The following is an 11,057-nucleotide window of genomic DNA, read 5'->3' as shown; positions in this document are numbered from 1 at the left end:
CAGGAATCTCAAAACGTACTATGTGCAATTCTGAACTCAATCTCTTCCTTTTCAACCTTTTCCTGATCTTTCTCATCTTGGTAAATGGCATCTCCATCCATTCCACCCAGTTGCTCTACGTAGAATTTTTCAGTGAAATTCTTGATACTGCTCTCTCCCCTGTTCCCTACATCAAAATGTATCTTGAATCCTCCATGCCTCTCTATCTGCATTGCTATTGGCTGAGTTCAAGCCGCTATCACTTCTTGTCTGAGTTACAATAGCCTCTTAATTGATCTCCTTTCTTCTCTTTGCCTTCTTCATTTCATTTTTCACAGAGCAATGACTTTTCAAAAATTAAATCAGGTTACTCCATTGCTTACAACTCAGTGCACTTAGAAAAACCCAAATGTTTCAACAGGGCATATAGCATCCTATTTAACCTGGATCCCTTCCAGCATCATTCTACCCCGGTCTCCTCTAGTGTACCAGATTCTGGCCACACTGGTCCTTTGTTTCTCAAATATCCCAAACTCTATGCTGCATCAGAGTCTTTTCTCATTCTCTCTGCCTGGGATATTCTTTCTTTCCACTTTTGTCTAACTGACTCCTGTTTACCCTTCAGGTTTCACCTTTAATGTCACTGTCTCAGAAGTTTCTTAGACCCCTAACCTGTTAATATCTCTCATGGCACCTTGCTTTTTTCCTTCATGACTCTTATCATAATTTGTAATTATATATTTATTTCTCTGTTTATGGTCTCCCTCCACCAGAGTGTAAGCTCCATGTGGGCAGGTACTAATGATTGTTTCCTGTACACTGTGAACCCAGAGCCTAGCTCCATGCCCCAAACCTAGTCAGTACTGAATAAAAGATATGTTAAATGAATGGATATAATATTGAGTTGGTTGCTGAAGCAGGAGGGAACAGAGCAGAGTCTCCTCAAAGAAAAGACCTCATGTGATCCAATTCTGGCTCCTAGCCTGTTCTTCAGGAAAAGGAAGGCAAGAAGCCAGCCCTGTCTTTACTTGACTAAAGGAAGAGAAGGAGGGTCAAAGAATTCCTTAGCAGTTGCAGGTGGATTCAAGTGTCTTCTCATCCATCACCCATCACCTGCACCTGAGCTCAAAGGCAGCAGCCAACACTCTCTCCATTAGTAGTTTATCACTGTTTGGTTCATGATGCTGGAAAAAGTCTTGCTGATTAGGGGTCCTCAACCACAGGCTGGCACCCAGATGGAACGGTCTTTGATTTATTGCCTTAGCCAATCCCAGGAGATAGTACATAGGTCCCAACTCAGCTGACTTATATTTAATAAATGGTGAAAATGGAACTTAGCAGAATGGACTTCTGTAGCAAGTTGTCATGACTACAGGGGTCTCCCAGGAGTGTAAGGTCTCTGACCTGGACTTGGTGTGATCTCTGATTTGGCAAATTAAACCAGCTACTAGTCTTGTCTTCATGCCTGGTTCAATAGGCTGAGTCCTAGCAGAGAACTAGAAACATCAACAGAACCAGATGTTAAGTTAGGAAGATCTGGGAAACAGGTTGTAGCCCCCTTGGAACTAAGTAATATTTCTGCCAGGAGTTGAGTCATTAAATCTGATTTCACTTATTCCTCCTGTAGGACTTCCCAGAAGGTACCCTGACATATGTTTTTTGGGAAAACTTGTGTGTTAATTGAATTTTTGTAAATGAAATCATGCTGCACCTGGGGCCTTGCTATTTATTTAAAGGAAATCTGAAGCAAAGCTCTTCTGTTAAAACATATTTTGTAATTTGAATTATGTAGTCTATATTTATTTATTTATTGGAATAAGGTTAAATGCTTTTTCCTTCTTTGTCAGGTGAATTGTCTGGCTTGGAAAATCCTAATGGCCAGGGACACCAAGAGTCCCTGACTTGCCAGGCTTATTGTACAAGTCCCCATTATCTGGCCCATGATGAATGCCCTGGTCCAGCCCCCTCCTCCTGGGTCTTGGAGCTTTTCATCAGTTGGCACAGCTCCCAGGGAAGGGCAGGGAGACTTCTCAAAATTCAAACTGAGGGAATGTTGTTGGAGATGCAAATCATCCTGTTTCCCAGCAGGTGAGAATTTGGGACCCAGCCTTAGGGAAAACCATGGAACATATTTCTTTTTATCTCAAAATAATGTGAAACCTTCAGAAAAGTTGCAAGAATAGTACAAAGAACTCTAACATACTCCTTGTCTAGGTTCCCCAATTATTGACATTTTACAACATTTGCTATACCCTTCTCTCTGTATATATATATCTGTATCTCTTTCAGTGTCTGTGTAATAGATCCTATTTTTTCTAACCAACTGAGACTTAAGATACCATTATGACCCATTGCTCATAAACACCGCAGTGCACATTACTAAAGACGGTGTCATTCTCCTGTGTAATCACAGTATAACCACCCAAAGCAGGAAATTAATATTGATAAGATACTACCATCTGGCCCTGGCCCTTCCAGGCATATTTCTTTTCTGTCCCAGAACCCAACCCAGGATCACATATTGCACTTAGTTATACTCTCTCTTGTGTCTCTCACTGTGGAACAGTTCTTCAGTCTTTCCTTGTCTTTTGTGACCTTGACCTTTTTGAAAAGTACAAAAAATTATTTGGTGGAGTATGTCTCATTTCAAGTCTGTGTAATGTTTCCTTGTGAAGAGATTCCAGTTTATACATTTTCAGGGGGAAGGCCTCAGAAGTGACGCTTTGTCCTTCTCAGTGCATCACATCCGAGGGCACATGGATCAGGGCCTGTGGAGGTGGTCTGCACCAGCAAACAACAAACAGCTGCTGAAATATCAGCCTGTTGTGAAACCAACAGTGGTCTGAAACTGATCTTTGTGGGAGTTTTTTTTATAACTTTTTTTTTAAATGTAAGCTCTATCTATCACTAGGGTTCATGGATTCTGATTCTATTCAATGGACTGTACTCGAACACTATCGTTATTTCTTTTAAGATGCTCACACTGTTCCAGATTTGGCCATGGGAACTCTGTTAAACTGGCTCCTGTGACTCTGATAAATTCTTTTTTTAAAGATTTTATTTATTTATTTGACAGAGAGAGACATAGCGAGAGAGGGGAAATGGAAGAGGAAGAAGCAGGCTTCCCGTGGAGCAGGGAGCCCAATGTGGGGCTCCATCCCAGGGCCCTGGGATCATGACCTGAGTCAAAGGCAGACGCCCAACGACTGAGCCATCCAGGCGCCCCGACTCTGATAAATTCTTATAATTTTTTGAGAACTTCCTTATTTTTTTTTAAAGATTTTATTTATTTATTTGAGAGAGAGAATGAGAGATAAAGCATGAGAGGGGAGAGGGTCAGAGGGAGAAGCAGACTCCCTGCTGAGCAGGGAGCCTGATGCGGGACTCGATCCTGGGACTCCAGGATCATGACCTGAGCTGGAGGCAGTCACTTAACCAACTGAGCCACCCAGGCGCCCAAAGTATTTTATATATTTATTTATCTGACAGAGAGAGAGGACGGCTTGAGAGGGAACACAAGCAGGGGGAGTGGGAGAGAGAGAAGCAGGCTTCCCGCTGAGCAGGGAGCCCGATGCAGGGCTCAATCCCAGGACCCTGGGATCATGACCTGAGCTGAAGGCAGACGCTTAACGACTGAGCCCCCCAGGCGCCCCTGAGAACTTTCTTATTTTTTGACACAGTTAAATATTCTAGCTTCATTTTGTACTTTCCTTGTCTCATACTGGACATGAGCTCTTCTCCCAAAGAACTTTGGCTCCTTTTAGTAGAGAATATTTAGAAACCTTGACCTGAGCATTAGATGTGCTGATTAGATGTGCTGATCTTGGGAAAGGGGACGTTCTGGGAGTCTGGACATTTGCTATACCCTTCTCTCTGTATATCTGTATATAAATATAAATATAATTTATATATGTGCATATGTAACTATAATTTATATTGTTAAAAAGAAATCCACATTCCCAAAATGGTGTCACTTAGGCCAAGTTACCAAACTGGGGCTTAATGCCTAACCTAACTGCAGTTTCAACTTCCCTCAGAAATGTAAGTCTTAACTGGTCAGTCAGGAATTTTCTAATTAGTACCAATGAGATAATCTACCACATGGGCCCTCTCCATCCTCCAAAGATGAGGTAATCCACCTAATAAGAACCCATGCCCTTCACCGTAAGGGGAGATGACCTTGCCTGGACCGATCTTTTCTTTTGCTAATAACTTCTTGCCCCACTGTCTTTCTTATAAAAATCTTCCATTTTATACGGCTCCTCAGAGTTCCCCTCTACTTGCTAGATCGGATGCTGCCTGATTCTGTGAATCACTTAGTAAAGCCAATTAGATCTTCATATTTACTCAGTTGAATTTTTGCTTATTAACAGTGTATATTAAAACACACACATATATTTATACATATACATTTACATCTATTTCCAAATTTATGTGTATTAAAAAATCGTGAGTTTGCAGGGTGCCTGGTTGACTCAGCTGGTGGAGCCTGTGACTCTTGATCTTGGGGTCGTGAATTCAAGCCCCACCTTGGGCCTAGACCTTACTTAAAAAAAGCAAACAAACATGAGTTTGCACCCATATCTCTCCTTCCATTCCATACCGTGGGTTTATTCTGGCCTCAGCCCTTCCCATATCTAACTCTATTCCCCAACAGTGAGAAACCCAGCTCCCACTACCCTCAATGTATCTTCATAGTTCCTGATTCCCTGTGTATGTGGTCCCTCTTCACCCCCCACTACCGCCTCCTCAGGTGGCCCTGCAGGTCCCTCTGGTCCCAGATGCCTCATGGGAAAGGAGGGGAACCAATAAACAAAAGGGAAGGGAAGGGAAGGGAAGGGAACGGAAGGGAAGGGAAGGGAAGGGAAGGGAAAAAGATTTGGAAGAAGGAGAGAACAGGTGGACTTCTTAGAGTTTGAAGAGATCTCTAAAAGGGAACAGATTCACTGGTGTTACTGAAGCTCCCTCTCTCACTGTGTCTCTGTCAAATAAATAAATAAAATTAAAAAAATAATAAAATTATTTTTCTTTAAGAGGGTCCTTCAAATATGTATAAGCCTCAGGGTCCCACAAAATCTGGGTCTGGGTCTTGCTCTAGCTCAGCTCTTCATTTGGAATGAGGAAAACAAGGGGAAGGTATGTTGGCTGAAAAGACTAGCAAAACGGAGATAAACATTATAGGGTCTTAGCCTGAAAGGGATCCTGAAAGCTATGTAAATCATCGCCGCTTCTGGAAGAGCAGCCCAAATAATCAGGAAGCTGTGCCTGCTTAATTTTTAAAGCTCACCAGAATAGGATTCTGTAACCTGCCTCAGCCACCCAGTCCAGAATCCCAGAATGTCCCTTTTCTCAAGATCAGGACTTTTTAAAAAATATTTTATTTATTTATTTATTTGTCAGAGAGAGAGACAGCACAAGCAGGGTGAGTGGGAGAGGGAGAAGCAGACTCCCCGCCGAGCAGGGAGCCCGATGCAGGACTTGATCCCAGGACCCTGGGATCATGACCTGAGCTGAAGGCAGATGCTTAACTGACTGAGCCACCCAGGCATCCAAGATCAGGATTTTGAGTGGCTGCTGGGATCCTTGCCTTTCACAAGAATTGATCACTGGAGGATTGGATATATATAACTATCCACAGACCAACATTAAGTTAGCGTGCTGGATTATAAATATTTTCACATACGTAATATGTTCTTTATATAGCATTTGCCCTAAAAATAACTTAACCTTCTTGGTCCTTTCTTCTCTGTCTGGGAAGGGGGTAAATAGAACCTGTGGGGGCTGGCAGAACTGTTGGGGTGTCCGGGAGCATGGTGGGGACAGGGAGCAATTTCCAACTGGCTTTGCCGGAGCAACATCCATATCACTCAGTGCTTACATGTAATGGTGCCACTGGGGCAGAGCTGCTGAGTTTCATTTCATCCCAGCTGTTAGCCAAAAGCCTCTTCCTCCTCTACCTTCAGGGTGACCTGGATCCAATCTTCCAAAGGGACTTTGCCTGGGGACTGGCCAGAGACCATACATAACGGGGATGAGACCTGTCCTGGTCCATCCAGACCTTCCTGGGGCTAAGCTCCTCCTGGGGCAGGGAAGGGTAGGAAGACTGGAATTTTTAGATTCATGGAATATTGGAGCTGGGAGAGGCCTAAAGATCATCTTATCTAACTCTGTGTTACAGAGGACTCAGTTAAGGCCCAGAGAGGTTAAACAACTCTCTGGAGGTCACACAGTAGGTAACAGCAGGTTTCCAGAGTCTTAGGTCCGTCCTCACACTACAACACGGGGCTGTTTTCTCTTCCTGTCTGAAGCACCTCTCAGTAACAGGTTTCAATAAACTCCTGGTGGGCCTAGATCAGTTCTCCAGCTCAGAGGGTGCAGTTTGGGCAACCTCAGCCCTTAACTCATCCTGAGACAACCTCTCTACCAGTCCCCTTGCTTGATGAAGACAGAACCATTAGTCCTACTGGGAGCAGCGATCTTCCTTCTGGGACAAGCTGACCTCTCCTGTGACCCCTGGCTCTCCTTTGCCTGAGTTCCAGTCCGGGAAACCGGCTCCGTTTCCTGTCCCCCACCAGGAGGAATGGATCCTTGGAGCCGAGGGCCCCAGCCTTCTCTTTGTCCAGGGTCCCTGGGCAGGCGGAGTGCCTGTCCCGAGAATCTCCGCCAGCCCCCACCCCCACCGCCCCTCAGCTTGCAGACAGCTGTGGCCCTCCGAGACCCCCGTGACTGCCATTTAGCGGGAAATGGCCCAAGACAGAAGCATGCAGAAAGCAAATGGCGATTAGTGTGAGAGGGAGGATGCCAAGAAGGACCTTTCCCCGCGGGAGCCTGGTCCTCTTCACCTGTGGCCAGGGGCGAGCGGACTGCGGCGTGCTGCTGACCCCTGGTGGCCACTCATGGGACCCCAGAAATGCCCCCAGCATCTCAGCGCTCCTTTCGGTTCTCTTATCCTCTGCTGTCGCCTCCTGTCACTGCTGGGAGTAACACTTAATGTAATAAGTAACATTTAATAATAATAATTTATGATTGTAAAACATGCTTGTGGTAGCAAATTTGTGAACTCCAAAAAGTATAGATGAAACAAAAATCACCCATATTGGGGCGCCTGGCTGGCTCAGTCAGAGGAGCATGTGACTCTTGATTTCCGGGTTCTGAGTTTGAGCCCCCGGTGGGGTGTAGAGTTTACTTAAATAAATAAAACTTAAAAAAAAATCACCCGCACTTACATTACTGTTACTATTTTGGTCTATTTCCTACCCACAGTATAATAGTCCTCAGGGTCTCTTTCCAGCCCCCTGCTTCTGCCTTATCACTTGCCACTACCTCCCTCATATGTACAAATTTAAAGCACATAGTATAGGATGAGGGGGTAGTGCATAATAATTTTTAAATTTTAATATATTTACTTATTAAAAAAAATTTTTTTAACATATAATGTATTATTTGTTTCAGAGGTACAGGTCTGTGATTCAACAGTCTTACACAATTCACAGCACTCACCATAGCACATACCCTCCCCAATGTCTATCACCCAACCACCCCATCCCTCCCACCCCCCACCACTCCAGCAACCCTCAGTTTGTTTCCTGAGATTAAGAGTCTCCTTATGGTTTGTCTCCCTCTTTGGTTTCGTGTTGTTTCATTTTCCCCTCCCTTCCCCTATGATCCTCTGTCTTGTTTCTCAAATTCCTCATATCAGTGGGATCATATGATAATTGTCCTTCTCTGATTGCCTTATTTTGCTTAGCATAATACCCTCTAGTTCCGGGGTGCCTGGGTGGCTCAGTCGGTTAGGCGTCTGCCTTAGGCTCGGGTCATGATCCCAGAGTCCTGGGATGGAGCCCTGCATTGGGCTCCCTGCTCCGCGGGAAGCCTGCTTCTCCCTCTCCTACTCCCCCTGCTTGTGTTCCCTCTCTCGCTGTGTCTCTCTCTGTCAAATAAATAAATAAAATCTTACAAAAAAATACCCTCTAGTTCCATCCACATCGTTGCAAATGGCAAGATTTCAATTTTTTTGATGGCTGCTTAATATTCCATTGTGTATATATACCACATCTCCTTTATCCATTCATCTATTGATGGACATCTTAGCTCTTTCCATAGTTTGGCTATTGTGGACATTGCTGCTATAAACATCAGGGTGCATGTACCCCTTTGGATCCCTACATTTGTATCTTTGGGGTAAATACCCAGTAGTGCAATTGCCGGGTCCTAGGGTAGCTCTATTTTCAACTTTTGGAGGAACCTCCATACTGTTTTCCAGAGTGGCTGCACCAGCTTGCATTCCCACTAACAGTGTAGGAGGGTTCCCCTTTCTCCGTATCCTCGCCAACATCTGTCGTTTCCTGACTTGTTAATTTTAGCCATTCTGACTGGTGTGAGGTGGTATCTCACTGAAGTTTTGATTTATATTTCCCTGATGCAGAGTGATGTTGAGCTCTTTTTCATGTGTCCGATGGCCATTTGGATGTCTTCTTTGCAGAAATGTCTGTCATGTCTTCTGCTAAATTTTAACATATTTAAAATAAAAATTTTGAATAGGTATGCAATCACCTTTTTAAAAATCTAAAAAAAAAATGTGAAAAGGATAGATTGGAAAGTCTTATGCCCATCCCAACTTCACCCCATCCTTTTTCCCACCCCACCTATTTTTTTCCCACCATACTTAATAGTTTCTTGTGTTTCTTTGTGCAAAATAAATGAATGCAAATATGAATATTCTGTTTTCCCTTTTTCTGATACAAAAGGCAGCATATTATGCACACTGTTATGGGCTTTGCTCTTTTTATTTAACAATATGCCCTGGGGATCTTTCCATTTTGGGTCATAGGGAGTACTTCCTTTTTCTAACTCAGTGTTTCATTGTGGGAACATGCCATAGTTAATTAACAAAGCCCCAACAAGTTGGCATCTGGATTGTTTTCAAATATCCTTTATTATAAACACCGTTGCAATAGAATAAGTACCTGCTTTATTTGATGAATGAAGAAGAGGCCAATTAACAAGAGCCTTGCAGACACTTCCCTGGGTTTATAAACTTGTGTCTTTCCCCTGATTCTTTTTTTTTTTTTTTAAGATTTTATTTATTTGACATAGAGAGAGAGAGACAGCGAGAGAGGGAACACAAGCAGGGGGAGTGGGCGAGGGAGAAGCAGGCTTCCCGCCGAGCAGGGAGCCCGATGTGGGGCTCGATCCCAGGACCCCGAGATCATGGCCTGAGCGGAAGGCAGACGCTTGACTGAGCCACCCAGGCTCCCCCCTCCCCGATTCTTTCATGACAACAGTTCAGGCGAGCCCAGAGAAGGTGCTAAGTCATCACCTGCTCATTGGCTGATGGGAAGCAGCGTCTTGCTTTATAGGTCACAGGCCTGGTCCAGGCAGATTAGAAATAGAGATGGAAAAAAGAAAAAGGTGCCAATGGGATTTTTAAGGAAAAATAAGGAATCGGTTTTCTTTTCTTTTTTTTTTAAGATTTATTTATTTATTTGAGAGAGAATCTGAAGCAGCCTCCTCGCTGAGCACAGAGCCTGGCATGGGGCTCAAGCTCAGGACCCGAGATCATGACCTGAGCCAAAACCAAGAGTCCCATGCTCAACTGACTGTGCCACCCAGGTGCCCCCGATTTTCTTTTCTATTGGGCACAGTTTTCTGTAGTACATAAGGGACATTTTCAACACTGTCTGCTCTGGAAAGGTGGTGGAGGGCCGAGGAGTCAGTGCCTTCCAGACTGTGAGCTCTGGTAATGGCCTTTTCCTGAAACTCTACCTTCACTTGGTTCAATCATCTCCTGATATTTGGAGCTCATCTAAGTTCCCAGACCTCGTTCAGAAGAGGCCTGCCCTTCTTTGCCCTTGAATAACTCACCTTGGGCCAAGAACAGAGTGCTGGGGCCTGAGCTCTAGCTCCAGTTCTGCTGCTACTCCTAATGTGTGTGTGTGTGTGTGTGTGTGTGTGTGTGTGTGCGTGTATTGAACCTTGTCGAGCCGGCTCCCTGCCTCTAAACTCAAAGGCCTCATTTTTGTCACTAGAGGTGCTGGGCTGGGTGTTTTCTTAGGAATCTTTCTGGCTCTGACATTCTATTCTTCAATGCTCTTAAGGAAGAGTTAACACTATAGGAAGAAACCATGGTCTATAGGAAGGCAATAGGAACAATGGGTAAAGGGGAAGGAGACATCATCCTTTAAAAAAATCAAACCCTGAGTTAATCTTGGAAGGAAACCTTCTGGTGAGGGCAAGCTTGGAGGCCATACAGCCTGGTGATCCTAGATGAAGGTCTACTCCTTCTCTTACGCTCTGCTTCAGGAGTAATATGGCAGAGACTGATGTTATCCCATGGTCTCTGTTACCCCTTTATCCTTAGAAATAAAGATTTCTGATATTTAGCTGGGCACATGGCTGCCTGAAATGAAGATTACCATTTCCACCCTCCTTTGCAGCTGTGTGTGGTCATATGACTAAGTTCTGGTCAATGGTTTGTGAGTAGGAGTGTGTGTATAACTTGTGGGAGGCATCCTTAAAGGGACCATCTGTTCTTTTTTTTAAGATTTTATTTATTTGACACAGAGAGAGTGAGATAGTGAGAGAGAGAGAGAGAGCACAAGCAGGGGGAGCGGCAGGCAGAGGGAGAAGCAGGCTTCCCGCTGAGCAGGGAGCCCAATGTGGGACTCAATCCCAGGACCCTGGGATCATGACCTGAGCTGAAGGCAGATGCTTAACGACTGAGCTACCCAGGAGCCCCCCAATAGTTTATTTTTGCTTTTGTTTCTCTTGCCTCAGGAGACCTACCTAGAAAAATGTTGCTACTGCTGATGTCGAAGAAATGACTGCCTGTGCTTTCTTCTAGGATTTTTATGGTTTCAGATCTCACATTTAGGTCTTTAATCCACTTTGAGTTGATTTTTGTGTATGGTGTAAGAAAATGGTCCAGTTTCATTCTTTTGCTTTTTGATGTCCAGTTTCCCCAACACCATTTGTAGGAGAGATTTTCTTTTTCCCATTGGATATTCTTTCTTGCTTTATCGAAGATTAATTGACCATATAATTGTGGGCTTATGTCTGGGCTCTCTATTCTGTTCCAT

Source organism: Neomonachus schauinslandi, chromosome 5 (genome assembly GCF_002201575.2).
Source record: "Neomonachus schauinslandi chromosome 5, ASM220157v2, whole genome shotgun sequence".
NCBI lineage: Eukaryota > Metazoa > Chordata > Mammalia > Carnivora > Phocidae > Neomonachus > Neomonachus schauinslandi.
This window is presented reverse-complemented; position numbering follows the sequence as displayed.